Source organism: Cyprinodon variegatus, unplaced genomic scaffold (assembly GCF_000732505.1).
Source record: "Cyprinodon variegatus isolate N-32 unplaced genomic scaffold, C_variegatus-1.0 Scaffold410, whole genome shotgun sequence".
Lineage (NCBI taxonomy): Eukaryota > Metazoa > Chordata > Actinopteri > Cyprinodontiformes > Cyprinodontidae > Cyprinodon > Cyprinodon variegatus.
This window is the reverse complement of record NW_015150863.1, coordinates 553,321-572,951: the sequence shown is the minus strand read 5'-3', so window position 1 is coordinate 572,951 and position 19,631 is coordinate 553,321.

The window sequence follows — 19,631 nt, the reverse complement described above, 5'->3', positions numbered from 1 at the left end:
AGTCATTTAGGTTCCTCAGCTTAATTTTAGAAAATGTAGTCTTACATAAATTGAGATAAGAAAACAGAATGGAGGTCTCTCTGCCTATTGTGCTGTGAATTTAAGCCCAGTACTAAAATTGGATAAAACTGGCTGGTCCCTGAGGAGCAACAACATCTGGAGCTCTCATACAAAATCCATGCGTCCCCGGCAGCATTGTGTTTTTTTTTTTGGTTCCACAGTCTTAACGTGTTTGAGTGACAACCTGCCTTTGGTGGTGTGAGGTCCAGAAAAGGGTAAAATACTGAGATAGTTTTTGATTTGAAGCCACTGAAATGTCACATATTAGGGTCAGATTGGAAAAAGAAAACATAGCTTGAGACTATAGCTTCCAGTGTTATTAAACAGCCACAAAGGCACCTATTGGCTTATTCATATTTAAGCTGTTATCCACCTGTTTTCTTTCAAGGAAATGGTTTATACAAATGTCACCTAAGAGACTTAGATTTAATTTACACATACAAAAAACTGCATTTTTATTCCAGCTCCACTTTTGCAATATGTTGCGCAGACTGTACACAGGAAATTCTTGGAAATGTTTTGTCCTTATATTATTTTCTTATTAAATGGTATAAACAGATTCCATGCATTGATCAAGAGAGCCAATTTTAATGTTTCAGGAGCAGGAATAAGGGTGAAGTTTTGTTCTCCGACAATAACTGTGGGGTTATTTGTTTTGTCTCTATGAAGATATGTGCATAGGTCAAAGAACTCCAGGGAAATGGAGATAAAGAAATGGAGGAGAGTGGATATAGTCAGGATATCTGTCTTGGTTTATATCCTTGGGCAGATGACTTTTTATTTTTCCTTGGGCAGATGAAGTAGACTGTAGATGAACAAGTTTATACAGTATGTAAACAATCCAGTGGAGTAAAGATGAAGTGGACCCAGGGATGCCAAATACCAAGAGGGAAGTGCAGAGAAGAAATACAGGTAAGTTCAAGATGAACAGGGTAGTAGGGAATACCATCCAACAGCTAGCTGAAATGATATTCCTCCATAATCAGCTAGGAATGTGCCCAAATGATCAACGATCCTATAAATATTGGAAAATTAAATAGACCCCCCTATATAGTATTTTTCATTAAATAACAGAGTAACCATTATTACCTGATAATGTAGGTGTGAAGTGAGTATTAATACCGTGGGATAATAATTTTTGTTTCTGGTATTAACAAGGAAACTAACCTTACCTGGCTTTGATAGTGTTTAGTCCAATTTCTCTTCTATGCATAGCATCTGAATATTTATTTCCCAGACGGAGCCACCTATGGAACTACTTTACCGTTACCTTTTCTAACGTAGAAAGTTTGGATCAGTTCTTCTAAGCCATTTTTTTTCAGCTCCGGTCTTGAACCACAAGTCACTCGTATTGAGTCTGGTTTTGCTGGAGGTTTTGTCCTTTAAAATTGTGTTTTTCAACTTGCATGTCACTCCATACATGCTTGGTGTGATGTATTACTGTAAAATTACTTACCCTAATCACTAACCCTGTGTGTGTGTGTGTGTGTGTGTGTTCCCGCCAGGGTCTGCCATATTAAGGGCCGTCCCTTATCATGTAGTGGGTAGAGCATAAATAGTGGGTAGAGCATAAATAGTTTAACTGCAGACTCGCAGGAATTATTCATTGGGTGTAATGGCTTACTCATTTTGGAGGAAACACTGGAATTCAAAGTTTTTGCTGCATCTTCTTCACAGAGACAGAAAATCAAAAGGTAGCAAAACAAAACAAGACATAATAAATTTCATAATAAAAAAAATTTGCTGATTAAGATTCTCAGTCATCCAGGTCATAGTCATTCCGTAAAAGTAAAAAAAAAATCCACTGGACTTGGTTTCCAAGATTTGAAGACATTTCGCCACCTCTCCAGGAAGCTTTCTCAATTCAAATGTCCGTCAATTCAAATGTCAACTTTTTTTTTATTTTAATTTTTTTTTACTTTTACGGGATAAATACATTCCAAAAGTGACTGTCCTATTTGCAATAGTCTAATTTAATTGTAAACATTTATTTTTAAGTAAGGAGCACATTTTTGATGTCATTATCAACCTGCGCTGCGGAGCTACACTTATCACATGACTCGTCCTTGTGTTGTAAGAGCCACACTGATTGCACAAAACATTGCATAATGTATCTGATAAGGACACAAACTTATTCAAAATATTCAGCCAATTAACCTTTTACCAAGATGGCACTGAAACTTTCTCACATAAACTTTGTATCATTTAGTTAATTCTATATTCTATAGTTGGGATCTACAAATATCTAAATCGTGCAGGTTTAAAACCTCCATTGATATTTTACTGCAATCTTTTAGCTGTTTTGCAATGAGACACAAACTGCCTTGTTTGCCTTGTTTATTTGACCCAGAGTCAGCTGAAGACTTCTATATAAGGTATGTGGCGTCGTGATTTACGGTTTTGCAGCCCTCTCATCCCTTTAGGCCTGGCCTCCTAATAACACGGTGTGCTTGCACATTAATTTAATAAGGAACCTTTGCAGAAATTATGCTTTAGTATTGTTATTCATTTTCTTTTCACACAAAGGTCACTAGACAGCTGGAGCCAAGCTGATTATGGAAAAGCTGGTTAATAAACCATTTGCAATGCAGATTAAGAGATTGTGTAAAATAATCTAAATGAAAAAGGTATTAAGGGAAGTAACTAGTTGAAGGAGAGGAGAAAGGTCCATCAAAACAAGTCAGGACTATATATGGACTGAATTTAGGGATATGGCAAGAAAACAAATCCAAATTGCCTATGATACATGTATCAGTGCGCTGATCTAGATATATATATATTTTTTTTTTATATAAAATAGGAGGGGACCAGGGTGCGGGGAGTGATAGGAGAGTCTGTAATATCACTGTTCCCATTAGTGTAGCTGAGTTTTAAATCAATCTTCATGCAATGCAGAGTTGGAGGAGAAGATCAACACTGCATGATCTGGAATAGATTCAAAGCCTTCTAACAAAGCTCCCCTATAAGAGTGAACTATAAACAGAAGCCTTTGGTGCATATCTGAAGATATGCAGAATGTTGTAACAGCAATGCCAGATATTGAAGTAGAAAACAACAGTAAGTGCTATTTCCACAGACAGATATGTTCCATAAACGTTTACCCTACCAGGAAATAAATAAGTTCAAGTGGAAATAACATTAACTGCAGAGCATTGTGTCAAGATAGGTGTGTGTGCAGATGTTAGCTTGTGTTAGAACTCTTTCTCTTTTATATTATTAAACATTATACTTTGGAGTTTGGAATCCTCCTGCTACTAGAGGGTGCTACTGCTGTTGTTTGTGAGATGTATCGTGTTCACTTCCTGTTTTGATTGCTGAGCTATGTGCTGTTCAGGCTATCTCTGTCTGAATTAAGTTCTTTTTTTCTGTGACATCTTTGGATCTAAGTAACTCTAACGGTCCAGAACCACTTAAAACACAGTTTTATTTCGGGTAGTAAGGAGTAAGTGGTCAAGGCTAGTACTAGCTTAGCATTGCTATGGCTTTTCTTTGTCCCTCCCTTGACTCTTTCCAACTCTTATTTCTTCCTCTCCTCTGTCTTGATCTCTATGTCAGGGGAGTGGTGGCCTAGTGGTTAGGGCATAGGGCTTTGAATCCTGAGGTTGTGAGTTTGATCCCCCACTCCCACAGACTGCCCCTCTGGCTCCCTGAGCAACAACCTTAAGCCCAAGGGTATGGGTTAAATGCAGATAATTCATTTCCCTCTGGGATTATTAAAGTATGTTTTAAAAAAAGTTCAGTTATTCCCTGTCCTCCTTTAGTAATAAGTGTGTGGTTTTTTTTGTTTTGTTTTGGAGACGAGGGTGTCAGAGTTAGAATCCAGGCTTCAGGCTGTTGAACATCCAGGAGTTAAAGTAGGCCCCCCATGTAGTTGTCCTCCAAAAGTGCTATAGCAGCCAGGAGGTTGGGTAACTGTAAGCAGTTACACTGGTCACCACCAACCCGTCCACGTTTCTAACCGATCTTCCCCACCCAGTGACGCACCCGCTGAGAAGCCTCCTCTGGTAATTGGCAGCTGTATAGTCAGAAACGGGGCATTAGAGACACCAGGTACCATAGTCAAATGTTTGCAGGGGGGGAGAACGGGAAGGATAAGGTTAAATACAGTAAGATTTTTATTGGCGGTAATGACACCCAGTTATGCCGATCAGAAGTCACTAAAATTAGTGTTGCTCTGGTGTGTAAGTTTGCCAAAACAATGTCGGACCCCCTCAATTTTTTCTGGTCCCCTCCCTGATCTGACCATTGATGACTTTAGCCGCATGTTGTCATTCAACCGCTGGTTGTCTAGGTGGTGTTCTGAAAACAACGTTGGTTATATTAATAATTGGCAATCCTTTTGGGGAAAGCCTGGTCTGATTGGGATAGACAGCATCCATCCCACTTTGGATGGTGCCGCTCTTCTTTCTAGTAATCTGGCTGAATTTATTAGTCCTCCAAAAACCTGACAACCCAGGGTGCAGACCAGGAAGCAGAGTTGTAGTTTAACACACCTCTCTGCAGCTTCTCTACTGTTACCCACTTATTACTCCACCCACAAAGTGTCTTGCCCATGACCAAAATCTAATAAATTAGAAAAGATTCCCAAAGGAGTAAATCATGAAAATTCAAATAAAATTAAAATAACCCTGAGTGGGGAAAAAGTAAAAATGATTAAATGTGGTATATTTAACATAAGATCTCTTTATTCAAAAAGTCTGCTAGTCGATGACTTGATTTGTGATAATCACACTTGGCTGCAGCAAGAGGATTATGTGAGCATAAAGGAGGCAACTCCTTCTAGTTATTAAAATGTTCACATACCCAGAAATTCTGGGTGCGGAGGAGGAGTAGCAAGTATCTTTCAGTCTGAGTTACTGATGAGATTTGATAACCATCACATGTCATGATCTGCTGTGATAGCTGGCCTTAATTATCCATGCCTTTCACCTGCTTAACTCTTTCCAGCTCCTAATGATCACTCATCTCATCCACCTGCCAGTTTCCCTTATATTGGGCTCAGTTCCAGCTATCATGGCCAGATCATTGTTTGCTTTCGGTTTGTTCCCCGTTTGATTCCTGTTGGCGTCCTGTCTGTTAGTTTTAGGTTTATTTCCAAGGTTCATGTTCAACTGAGGAGTTTATTTTTGAGCCCATATCTTCAGGCTAGTTTTATCTCTAACCAGTGATGAGAGCGTTTCAGCATTTTCCGAGTGATTCTATTTTCCTGATTCTGTTCCCTCTCACCCACTGGCCCCCGCTTATCCTGTCTTTTGAGGGAATGGACTGAACTATTAAACCAGGTAAGTTACTCACTCTAATAATCATCTTTGGTTCAGATGATTGTGGTCACTTACCTGTGTTTTTCCCTAAATCAGAGTGTCAGTGATTATACGGTGCCCGGCCCCCTTCCTGCAGTTGATACAGGTCCGCAGATCCTCAGCAGCCTGCTTCAGTTCTGTCAATGTGTTTGTTTTAATTAACATTTTCAACTTTCCTACTGGCTGTCTCACCTTGAATACTACTGTAGGTGAATCTGTCCCGTTTATGACTTCACAGGTCAAAAATAACAAATAACAAATGTCTACATTATTGATCACATGAGATAGAATAGTGATTAAACTAATCAAAAAACATAGCTATGCACCTTGAATTTGGTTAAAGGTATAGTGGAGGATTTTCACAAATTTTGAAAAGACCCGCCCTCTTCAATAAAAAAAAAAAAAATGCACTCCTTTACAGAACACGTGAAGCTTGGAATACAAAGTTCAGGGAGTTCAGGGAACTTACCGAAGACAAACCAGCCCACCTATTATACCCAAAAAAGCAACAAAAAATAATATGAGGTTTGCAAACTGCTTTAGCATCTAAAGTTAAAGACTGGATTCATTACATTTCATAACAGGGCTAGACAAACATTGTTCCTATTATTTTCTCTGCATTTTTTTTTTTTTTTTGGTGTTCTGAGCCTGGTTTATAGGTGTATGGAAAACGAGCATGCATCAGAAGCCCTTATAAGGACTGTATTACAGACCGGTTTATTGGCTTTGCTTATATCTGGATTTATTGTTCTGAATTTTATTGTTCAGTCTAGTAGTACCAGAACAGAATAAATATTGGGCATGAACAAAGATAAACCTTCCGGGGTTGTTAAGTCTTCCTTCAACAGAGTTCTTGGTGGCTATGAAATAGAAAAATTAAGATAGAATTTAAAAAAACAGAGTTGCAATAATGCAGCACTACTGGTCTGAGAAAATTGTGTGTATGTTTAAGGATAATTCAAAATAGTCTTGACTGACAGATTTTCATTTTGTCCATGACTAAACTGGGATCGCAGCTTTACACGCAACGTTGGAAATTCGTCCATATTAGGACACAGCTTACATGTTCTCCCTGCATGAGGGGGAGAAGTGACCCTGCTTTAAATCTGCGTGAGCAGAAATGTCCCAAAACAAACACTACTCGGTAGAATTTCACTCATGTTTGCTGGATAAGCACACATTGCAGAGGCTATAGCTTTTTACAGTGAGAATACATCTAGAAAAGATAGTAAAATCCCTTTCTAATGCAAAAAATTATACCATTCTTAGCAGTAGTCAATAGCTTTCTTAGAAAGTTACTGATTGAGCAATTTTTTTGAAGTATTGCACAAATTTACACATGTAAATTGCTGTGCCTTTTAAATTATGTCACTATGCAATGCAAAAAATGCTGACCTGTGAGCCGCTGTCATCTATGTCCACCAAACTCTTCTCTAACTACTGTATCAGCAGCACAGCAGGACACTGGTCGTGACTATGCATCAGCCACTGAAGGTTGTCCCTAATTATGCAATTGCAGTCTAGTGGTGCTCAGCATCCCAGGCGACCCCAAAAAGGCAAGATAACTTTTTAAACATTTAATATTTTTTTGATAACATTTGAATGATTCTGTGAAGGATATGCAAATAACTAAATGAAAAGGAAAACATATATTTGTAAGAAAATACTACACTGTTTCCCCAGATGTTATATATTGAGTTTATTTAACCTATTTCCACCTTTTTGGATTTAAAAAAAGAAAACCTTTAAAGGTGCATTTAAGTTCATTCCCACAAGTGTCATTAATAGAGCACCAGGCAAACATTTCCAAAGCCCACATTTCTTTTGATGTGTGATTCTTACCACAATTCTGCCATATATTATTTTATTATCAATGTATTATGCGATTATATGGTTTTTGATGTTGTACAGATGAAAGATAATTATATTTAGCTCATCGCTCACTGTCAAGAACAGCTTATCCTATTATCAGCAAGCTGTGTCTGTAAATTTACAGACATATCAGCTCATATTCAGGCTGATTATCTAATCATCAAGAAGCTTCTCAGCTAGGGTGGCCGGGCTGTGCTCAGTACAAAGGGACTGGCAAATCGTCCTGCAGTTCTTCTGGAAGGACACCTAATCACAAGTGACAGAGGCTTAGCTGGAAAGTTGAAGGTAATTCACAATAAAGTCAGGAACATTTCTAATGCTTTCTGAAAAAAAGAAACATACAACCTAATGCATATGGAGAATACCCTCCCAAAATATTGATCAGTCTTCTGCATTTTCAGGGCTCAGGCAGTTTGTTTGGGGTTTGTTTTTACATCAGCATGTCTGTCTGAATACCATAGGATGTAATGTGTCAGTCTTTCAGTTTTAAGCAACACCGATAGATCAGTTACATCAGTTTCTAAAAGAAGCTACAGAGGGTATAGCCCCAGTTATGATGTTAACTTCGATACTTTGTGTCATTTTTTTTTGTCTTTTTTTTCCTCAGAACTAAGGTAGGCACTACAATATCGTTGTTGTGCTGTGATTGTATATTGGTCTTTTGATTCTCTCTTTGCTGTCTGGCTCTATCAAATTAACCTGGGCAACATCACCATTAGTCAGATCAAGCCTCACACAGACCTGCTGATGACTCAGCACCAGAAACCTCAATCAATAGAGCTCAGATGAACCTGCACGTTTCAAAAATTGAAATGTCAAATTAGTCATCATGAATACTGCTACTACTGTATTTATATGGCCTTGCAACTTAAATCATGGAGTATTACTGGTAATAATTAGAGTTAGCTGGTGCAGATTTCTTACAAGCAGAACCCTCCACACTTGCTGAAACTAAAATAAGTAAAGATGCGGACAAATCCTGAAGCCAACCAGCTGCAATATAATCTTGCAGAAAATCTGTCAGGTGAGCCAAAGAGAAGGGAGCATGAGACGTTATACGTCAGCCATTCTCAACTTTGGGGTCTGGACCCCAATTCGGGTCGCAAGATGACTTCTGAGGCTCAGAATCAATCAAGTCAAATCATTTTAGTAAAAATATAAATGTGCAAAACGAATTTAGTTTCTGACCAGACATTAGGACGACAAGCAGTTTGGTCTCACACAGGCGTTTTATTACTCAAAATCAGCTACTGTTGGCTGAACCTGTGTACTAAGGTCACAGCATTTAAAAGAGAGCTGGGGAGGTGGACTGTGTGAGCTGATTTGGGAACTTTTGAAATGTTCCCGGAGCTGGAGATTTTCATGGAGACATAACCATTCAAACTAGGAAACAAATGATTGCTTCTCACCTCGGAGCCTGTTTGAAAGTTTCAATAAGTACTTTCCGAATAATGACTCGCTAGAAAAGAAGGACTGGATAGGCCTTTAACCACCTTCAGTAAGCACCACCTGTCATCAGGGCTGCACTACGCCGTGCAGACGATCTCGCATCTTATCCCATATTACAGGCTGTTTTCTCTGCATGCGTTCTGGAAGAGTTCTGGTTGTCAGTAGAAACAGAGTACACAGCAGTGTCAAAAGCTGTAACTGATCTATTATTCCCGTTTGGATCCACATATCAGTCCGAAAATACCTTTTCTGTGCTGAGAAGCATATACAGATCACAACTTCTAAGAGTTTAAAGGGATATCTGATAAGGATAAACATTAAAATTAAACATGGGCTGTTTTATACTGTGTGAAAGTTTAGCTGTTCATGTTTTATTTTGTTCAAAAGACAATACAGTTTGTGATATTTGTTTACATTTTAACAGCAAAATGATATGATGTAGCAGTCATTGTTGTTCTGTTTCAGAAGTTAGTCTTGTCGTGGTGCTATATGCTTTTCAAAAAATCCCAGTGTGTTTCAACATAAAATGAAAAAGAGACTAAGAGCTGAAGTAAGTTGTCTGATTATTTCAATGCAACATAGCTATATTGATCTGGCATGGGGGGGGGGGGGGTGCGTCCCTCCCTGCTCTCTAATTATCATTGATGTTATTTACCTGCTCCCTCTGCTATATATACGGTTCAGCCCAGCTATCATGGCCATATCATTATTCGTGTGTTCTTAGTTTATTTGTGTATTCTTGGTTTGTTCGTGTTATGTTTTGATGTCAGCTTTTCATGTTTGTTTCATTAGTTTTAGTTAAGTTCCTGGTGGATTGAGAGGGTTTGGTGTTGTCTCCTGTCTCCTAAACGTGTCTCGCCTCTTCTCCGCTGAGCCCTCAGGGTTTTTGGCTCCGCGTGCATTGGCAGGTTCTGGTCCTTCTCCTTGGAGCCCTCGGGGTTTTGGCTTGGAATGCAGTAGAGGTCAGTTTTAATTCCTGTAAGCCTAGCTCCAAGGTGGACACCGGTTTAAAGGTCTGCATTTATCCTGGTACCATGTCTTGTATATGTTCCTCTCTACCACTGAGCCTTTCTGTCTTCATCTGAGCGTGTTGTTCTGAGCTCGCTGCTGGACTCATAGAACTCTGAACCTGCCTTCCTGGAACCCTGGATCTGTCTTTTCATGTTCAGATTGGAACCCCTGATCGGGCTACTGACTCCTGGATCTGGGAACTGTCCGGTTCTGAACTATTTCTTTGACCTGGATCGGTCTCCTGCCTGCTCAATGGGATTGCTGCATCAGGCACACTTTGGACGGCTCTGAGCAATATCTTGTTTGGCAGTCCATCGGCTAGATCTTGCCTTCCCCGGAGAGGATGGACAGAATTTTTAAACCAGAGGGCTAGAGATAGGGTGGTGCCCACCCCCCTCCTGCAGCTGCTGCAGTCCACTTGTCCATAGCACCCAGTGTCCCGTTCTGTTCTGTTTTGTTATTTTTGTCATTAAACGTTTTTAAACTTCCCATTTTCTGACTCGCCTTCAATACCGGGTCCATCTGTCCCATTTATGACAAGCAGTACATGTTAAATTGGGGTCGTGACTCAAAAAGGCTGAGAACCACTGCTCTAGATGATCTAAAGAGATTGCGCAAAGATAATTAATCAAAGCTCTCTTTCCTTTTATGCCCTGGACAACTGTAGAAGACAAAGTGACCCCCATTAGTAAAACCCTTGGATGAAGTATCAGTTTAAATGCCTGTTTATTAAGTTCTTTTTTTTTTTCAAATAAGACAATGCATTAGAATAAATTAAAGAATAATTTTTTTTTAAATGTTGATACATTACGCTTCATCAACAGAAGATTAATTCATCTTCAGGGTTTACACACATCTTTAACATTTGTACTAATAAGTGTTTGTCACGCTGGGCTTGTTTCTTACATGTATTTGATATTAATTTGGTAAGGGACAAATGCGTCTTTTCACTTGTGACATCATTGTTGTGGTGAAAGCTAATAATAAGCATGCTAATGTAAACCTTGTGGGTACACTGATTTGTGACTCCCTCAAAAATAGTATAATAATAGTCCCAGATTAGAGTTTATAACCCAGCCATGTCCTGGATGTTGTTAAATGTCTCTGTGCCTCAATTTGCACATTGAGCTTCAGCTGTAATCAGCTGACACCTTCAGTCATGATCAGAAGATATCCCTGTCATTGGCAGGCAACATCTTGTTTAGCCACATAGCTGGGGTCACATCTGAATCCATACAAGCAGAATGATTAGAATGAAAATGGGGGTGGGGGTATGTAGAGATGACTCTACCACAGTCAGCAGCAGCATCAAAGCCTGAGGTTACAGTTATGTAACAACCTTAATGTCAGACCTTCAGAGAGGAGGAGACCTTGAATAGCATCATTGTTGTTTGATGCCATTTTGTTTTAATATCACTAAAAACACCCATGTTACAACTGACTTGAAATGTGGAGGCTGGTTACTTTAACTTAGTGTCACTAGTTATTTCAGTTTAATTTCCTTTTGCCTTCTCTTTGCTTTTTTTATTTTGGGTTAGAGCATCTGTAAAATAACAAGCATGTAAGTGAACTGGATGTCGCAGAACATTAAGACAGGGGAAGGTAGGTGCAAAATAAGTATATTAGCTAGTCTATCACTCTTAGTATTTGCTACTTCTCAATGTCCATGGTGAGTAGGATTATAGTCACAGTTCATTTCTATCTCTACAGTTATCAACGTTCCTACATCTCATTAGATGACATAATAAACCTTTTCATAAGGTATCAAGTACAAAAGCAATTGTGGAATACATTTTTGTAAATAAAACAAAGAAAATTATTTTATTTGTTGTATTATTTGTAATTAAAATTGCATTGTGACCTTTTAACAAGCTTAGAGTAATAATCTAATAATGAACATTTAAGCATTTAAGTCCAAGCATTAATAGAGGAGACCATAATCCTTGCCCTTGTGATATCATATGGGGAAACAAGCCGTACAAAGCGGTTTGTGGCAGCCCCCAAGTCAAGCTCAAGCCTTATCTAAAGTAGTATTTCATACTCCTACACCATCTTTACAGATTTTGACTGGTTGTCATGGTTGTAGGTTGTGAGGGCAATGCCTTTTGGAGGACCAGGATTCGGAAAGCCAAACCAGCTCATTTAGAAGAGGGCTGAATTAGGAGTTTGTTGGTAAAAGCTTTCTGCCTAATCTGGGAGGAATTGGCTTGCACACATGGCGAAAACCTGGTCTGAAGGGTTGATTGTTTATATTCTTTAATTTCAAATATAGCTTAAAATGTAAACTTTAATGCACATTGATCCAAAGCTACTGAATGTGAACAGATCTGGGCATGGGGTCTTGTGTTGATGTTCCACTGCCTCAGCAAGTTATTCGTGGATTTGTAGAATTAGTGGTTCCAATGCTTACTAAAGGGGTACCTCTAGCAGATATGTGGAAGTATGTTTTTATCCAAATATAATGACACTTTAATTTGACCTGCAGAACTTAGTTTAACCCCTATAATGAGAAGGTGTCAGGGATCTAGTTTGTGTGGTCTGTTTTTGTGTTTCCTTTCCTCCTCCACCAGGTGGTGCCCCGTCCTCATTGGGTCTCCCTGCACACCTGCAGCTCATTGCCTCTTTACCTGTGGAGTGTTCTTAAGCTGCTGACTGCCACTACCTCGACGCCAGAGTGTTTGCCAATACAGCGTACTCTAGCCATGCTTAGTTTAGCAGAGTCTAACCTAAGTCTTTGTTTTGCCAATACTGGGCACACTAGCCATGCTTAGTTTAGCAGAATCTAACCTGAGTTTGTGTTTGCCAGTTTTGGATTCTCTAGTCAAGCTGAGTTTTTTCTGAGTCAAACTGAGTTTTTGTCAACCTGAGTCTTAACTTTGTTTTTGTCTTTGCCTCTCGGCAGGAAGTCAACCTGCAAACTGGATTTGTTTGGTCCTTCTCTCTCTGGAAGGTTCAACTGAGCTTCTAACTGAGCTGGGGTTCCAAACAGGAAGTTTGGACCCACTTTCCCCAAGAGGTCGTTTAAGCTTTACACCAAGCAAAGATTTCTTTAGCACTACAGCCCATTCAAGTACCGCAGGAAATCTGAGTGGCAGTCAGCTTCTCCGTTCACCCCAAACAGGAAGTTTGGATCAACTTTCCCCAAGAGGTCGTTTGAGCTTCACAGCAAGCAAAGATTTCTTTAGCACTACAGCCCGTTCAAGTACTGCAGGAAATCTGAGTGGCACATGTTAGTCTTACATTAACATATCACCAGAATGATTGACAATTAGGAGGACCACTTGTTTTGATGATCCACCTAGAATAAGAACATCCTACACTGTACTTTTAAAGCTCGGTGTAAATTCTAGAATATAATCAATAATCTAATGTTGCCTCTGAAATGTCACCTACTGTAAATTGGGTAAAATAAAAAAGTTAAACACTTAATCAAGCTAAATAAAAAAATGATAGGTAAAAAAAAAAGACAAAAAAAAAACTCTGCATTAGTGTTCTAATTTGTTATGCAGTAACAAAAAAGATGTTTCTTTCTTTTCTTTTTTTCACACATTTCTTATAAAAACAATTGTTGGATTGTTTTACCATATTAGGGTAAATTGCTGCTTTTGGTAATTGCACTGACCTTGATTTTTGCCATGAAAACACTTTATATTAGTAAAGTATTAAGATCTTTTTCTGTCCTTGATAACACGCTTGACTTGAAATTTTGAATTTCAAAGTATTTTACTGAGTGCCCTATAAAGTATTAAGATGTTTGCTATAGAAGGACATGCAGGAGAAAATCCTCACAGGAGTTCATCCCATGCTTGGAAATGATATTGCAGCTAAAGGAAAAGTGTGAGTAAAAGTGTTAAAATACAGAAGAAAAGGGAACCATTGTAGGATTATGAAAATGTGAGTTGAATTGAACATGTTCTTTTGATATGCTACACCAAAACCCTTTTCTCCCTTTGCATACCCTCTCTGACCTACCCACACAATTCAAAAACATGCATATCACTCTCTCTTTATTGCCCTGAGGTGAGACTGCATGCATGCATGGGTACATGTCTTGTTTGTCTCTGTGTTGCCCTCTAATAGAGTGGGAATGTGTCCAGGCTGCATCCCGCCTTTTGGAAAGCGACCACAGGAGACAGGCATTAGCCCCCTGTCATTCTGTGTTTATAAAAGGGCATTTAAATGCATAATTAGTTCACAGTAGGTATCATACAAACAATACATTTCCCACCCAGAAAATTGAATGTTAAACAGTAATTTTGACATGTCAGCTACTAATATGCAGCATCCTGCTGCCTTCTTCAGAACAGATGGTTTTCAATACTTAAAAAGACATTTCCTCTTCATGTGATTACTAGCAAAAAAAAAAAAGGAAATTACTGGGAATCTCCACTCTCAAGATGAAGGACCTGTTAGAAAAAATCCGCTTTCGTGTTTCTTTTCAAAATTTAAGCTCGCTTAAGCAATAAAACTGAGATGTGAGAGGAAGGGAGTACTGGACAATCAAAGGCGAGGAAACTCTATTCTTAACCATCAGCCAGCATACCTTCATTAATACTGTGGGTATGCTCTACTAACCCTGAAAGGGACTCATCGAAAGATTATTAAGAGGAGAAAAAAGTGTTAGTTCAACAAGTTGCTAATCTAAGGAGAAAAATTAAGTGAATAGCACGCAAAGAAGAAAGGAAGGAAGTGTGGAATGAGGATGCTTGAATCATGTCTATTGGAGGGACTGAGGGGAAAATGTGAAAGGCTTTTATAAATGGTTACATTTCATAAAATGTTGAAGGTTTAAACAGTCTTATTTCTCACAAAATCAATAGTGTATTTGACAGAGTGCTGGTTAGTCAGAGTCACAGATATTTTCCGCTTTAACAAGAGATGTGAACATGATCTTGGTCGGACTAATAAAGGGCTCATAGAAATGACTATTTGAGTGTGATGTATTGCTCTGTTCAGAACAGAGGGTTTTATGTTCTCCATCTTTTGTCCAATTAAACTGAAAAACGTTTGGTCATCATCGATTTGGCCTAAGGTTACTTCTTCCCATCAGTCACCGCTGAGAAGGTTCATTGTGTCTCAGCTGGAGAACCGGCAGCAGGTCATTAACCCTCTGTGGTGTTCACACATCACAAGCAGAAGCATCACTGCAGACTGATTTCTATTTCCTCCGCTCATTTTGTAATGCTTGGCCATTGAAGCATACAGAACTGCAGCCTGTCAGTTGTCATTTGTGTCCTAAAACCCGCTGAGCTGTGGATTCTTCAAGTTGTTTTCTACTGTTTGTTCTGCTAGTGTTGTAGAGGAGTGGTCATTGCAGGTTCTGTGCTCATTGTTCCATTTGATATTCTACATTAATCAGCTTGACAGCTGAATGCATCTAGGATGAAAACAAGCAAACAAAAATAAAACTGCTCATGTTCTCTGAGGCTACCGCTAAGCCCCCAGAAGTACTTGGATAAAAGACGCACCTGATATAAGAAATAAGAACAATATTGAAGTTAATGATGGAATAAAGATCAATGCCTTTTCTTACTATAAATAATCATTGAAAGCTCTAATATAGGAAGAAAATATATCAAATTTAATATAAAAAGTTAACTGAAAAGTAGATTAACATCTTTGATTCAAAAATATTGTTTGAAGATACAGTCATTTGCAAACATATATTTTAGTCATTTTCCAAAGGAACAGTGACATTTTCAATGGTAAATTGTGGGCACATGTATTAAAGGTATAGTGGAGGATCTTCTTTTCCCAGGTGGATCATCAAAATAGGTGGTACTCCTTATTGTCAATCATTTTGGTGATATGTTTACGTAAGGCCATCCTACGTGCTCGTCCCCAGTTAGCTGTCTTTTTACATGCATGTGTACAATATGTGCTAAGCTACGGTTTCAGATACGAATTATTAAGGGGGGGGCTCTGGTTGGGTGGCCTGTGCAGGGCATGTGACCCCGCCCCTTTTGCTGGGGGTTGTGTGGTCCGGGTGCGGGATGGGAGGCTAGTGTGTCGGTGACACCGCTCCCCTCCCCCCATCCAGATTTAAGGTGGACCATGGGGTCCACGATGGCTGAATGCTGGCGGAGCCTGTGGCTCTAGGGGCTCCGGCATTGAGGTGGCTGGGTGATTTCTTCTGGGCCGTCTCTCCTCCTCCCTTGGGGGGGGGGTTGGATTTCCAGGGTTGGACCCTCCTGGGTGCCTTTGCTCTTGGGGTCCCTTTGGGAGTCTGGGGCTTTGGGTCCCCCAGCGCTTGGCTTAGTGCTCTGCGGGGGCTCTGCGGGGGCTCTTCACAACCACTATTGTGAGCATTTTTTCTTTGGATAAACTTTGGATAAACTTTACATGTACAAGTGCACTCTCCCAAACAAACTACAGGGGCTTTGTTCCAGGTACTCAGAGATTCACTTCCATACAGAAAGCCCATATTCTTATCTTCTGCTACCCCACAGTATACATGTCAGATTAAATACTACTTATACTTCAAAGATAGTATCAAGGTGCTACTTTATTGTATCTCTTATACTATATCTGTTGATTGAGCTGTTCTTTTTACATCGCTTTGAAGGTGATGAAGCAGACTGAAGATGTTTTATTATTATCTCCATTTTATCTCCTCTGTCTTCATCTTTTCTCCTTTTTTTCCTGTTTTTCGTTTCCTGTTCAAATTACATGTAGTGTCCATATAATCTGTAAAACTCCCTGCATGAATTATAATAAAGCAATTTACATGCATAAATCAAGGGGAACACTATGGCGATAGCCGCACTGCTCCACTTGTGAAAGTAAAATCTGTTGGGCTTTTTTGGCATCAAGACAATTATTCTTACTGCCACATTTCCAGACAAACAACCAAAAAAAAAAAGTCATTGAACTTGCCTTTCTCACTGCGGTTCTTTGAAAATGGCTAAAGGTTGTAAGAGAAAAAGTGTCTACGAAGTGTACGAGAAGAAGTGAAAGGCCTCAGAAGAGAAAAACAAGACCAGAGTGTTTTTTGAAGATTCTTTCTTGCGATGGTGTACACTGAAAGCACAGGTCAGGCTTCCCACGTTGCCTCAGTTGCAAAGTCTACTCCACAGGTAAAGCTTGGCATGCTATTTGGAGAAATCAATTTCACATCCCTGCTTGTAAAAGTTTTCTACGTCTATATTGTAACTTTCTAGGGATAATAAGTTTATTAATTTCGTAATTTGCATCTTTAGTACTTAGACCGTGTCCATATATCCTTATTTACCCTGCAGACATGTTCAAATTTCCACTGCAGCACACACACACACACACACACCCACACACAAACAGGTCATGATTTTTTAAATGTACCAGTGGTCTTATTTGCGGGGAAACTTTTTACATATAAATATGGGTAAGATGAGATCCATCTGAGCGACCATCTTATCCTTGAGTACCCACACCTCCTCAAGGAGAAATAGGCCAGTGCATGCTCTTGCATGCTATTCAGGTCCATTAAAGAAGTTGTTTTAATGTTTTGAGACAATAAGGAGGAATTTTAATTTTAATGTTTTGAGACCAAAATATTATTAAGAGTGCTATGTTTTGGGGAAAAAAAAGGCCATTACTTTTTGTCTCACTTTTGAGAAAAAAAAGACAAACTTCTTCGGGGGGAAAAAAAGCATCTCTGTAGATTTGAACTTGTTTTCCTCTTATCTTCAAAGTTCACCTTAATATTAAAAATCTGAAACAGATTTATTTTTCTTTTAGTTATTTTGTTACTGAAATGTGCCTTTAAAATAAGAAGGTACAGTCAGGGGATAATAGACTATATATATATTTCTAGAAGAAACTCATTTTTTGTTTACAAGAGCAAAACATAAGGGCAGGCAAAGCATGTTATTTTTAATACCAGGCATAATAATAATAATAAATAATAATAAATGTTATTCTTGATGAAAAAAGTTACAATTAATGGAATTTTTTCACTAACATAAGGGCTGAGAAATCACTGCATTAAACTTCGTGAGGCTCCTAGGGAATGTTTTTTTTTCTTAAAATATTTCAAACTAGGTTGCTTTATGAAGTGAGTATTTCCTTTCAGTCATGAGCTGTTTTTGGCTGTCCCATGTTAGTCTTACATTCCTCTCTCAGCGCTGAACCTGAAGTATCAACTGTGCTTGAAGAAAGCAAACAGGGAGAGGGATGTAATGAAAATGTCTGACACATTTTCCTTTGATCAACTTTAAGTATCAAACTTAATCAGTGTTTGCTCTTATCTGCTCTTATCTTATTTAGTCTGAACTGGTTAAGTCTAGTCTGTCTGATCTGCAATTGTTCTCTCACATGCAATATTTTTTTAGAACAGCAGTCATCAGTACTGAAGGTAAAACCCAACAAACTGAATGTAGCAATTGAGTCTCAGTCATCTCTCATGATATCACAGTTGTGACAAGCAAGCGTTTAAAGTTTCAGTAGTCTGTTACATAAATCAGAGCAACCACTGATGATGATGATGATGATGATGATGATGATGATGATGATGATGATGGAGAAAGCCGGCAGCCAGAGGTTGAAGAAAATTGATTCACCACGTTTGCTGCATTGAACAAAATGAATAAGGTTACATCTGCCCTAAATAAGGAGGAATACTCAATAAGTATTGGTTTAGAAAGAAAAGCTTTTGATACTGTTGACCATAAACAGCTACTGGAAAATGAAAGGTAAAAGTTATTAAGGAACAGAGTGTTCAATTAGAAAAATATAGGACTATAAAACGAGGAATACCACAAGGCTCTGTGATTGGTTCAAAACTCTTCATTTTTAATATTATCCTTGTTAATTTATGTATGTTTTTCAGGAAATATTCTTATCAACTAAAAATGCATATATAATGTTGGTAATAGGAATGGAACTAAACTTAATTACAATATAGTTTGACGTCGAAAAAAAAAAAAAAAAAAATATATATATATATATATATATATTTATGTGGACATGATGTAAATACTGTATATAACCCATGCACCTTTCTTCCTTTGGCACCTTATTTTTCTGTTTGACTATTTGAGCAGATGTAACGAGTACATTTCTCCACTGTGAGATCAATAAAGTCAATCAATCAGTCAAAACATTACAAAACGTTAAATTAACATTTGTTAAATACTGCAAATTTACAGTTGAGCATATGAGCTTTCCACTTCAGCCCTTTTTGTCATCTTTACTGATTGTGGTTATGTGTACATATGATGCGTTGCCATTTGACTGAAAAAAAAAATATAAACTGAACTCAGCAAATCAAGATGTCAAAAGACACTATCAAATGAAAATAATGTACATAAAGAATTACATGATCCCATGTAGAACCTTCAGATACCTTTCGGTTGGTTTTTAGTGTCTTTGTTAAACAGCACTGGAGTGTAGAGTGAGGGAGTCAAGGGTTAGCACCTTTTTACCCTAAGCAGAGGCTCCCCTTAGGGCTGAGTCCTGAGTGTGCAGACACCACAGTGTGGTGTTGAGACGACCAGGACTAAAGAAAAAAGGAGGTGGAGCAGCTGGTGGACTGGTGCAGAGACAACTGCCTGATCCTGAATGTGGAAAAAATGAAGGAGATCATCGTCGACTTCAGGAAGAATTGGTCTAACCACGCTCCACTGCTCATCAACAGTTCAGCAGTAGAGGTGGTCAGCAGCACCAAATTCCTGGGGGTGCACATCGCAGAAAACCTCGCCCGGACTGTAAACACCAACTCACTGGTCAAAAGAGCACAGAAGCGCATGTATTTCCTGCAGACGATGAGGAGAGCTCACCTGCCCCCACCCATCCTCACGACCTTCTACAGAAGCAGTATAGAGAGTGTTCTGGCCAGCTGTCTCACTGTGTGGTGTTGAGGCTGCAGCGCCTCAGACTGGAGGAAGGTGAAAAGAGTGGAGAGAACAGCAGAGATGATTATCGGGGCTCCTCTTACCTCCGTAAAAGACATTTTATCCCAGC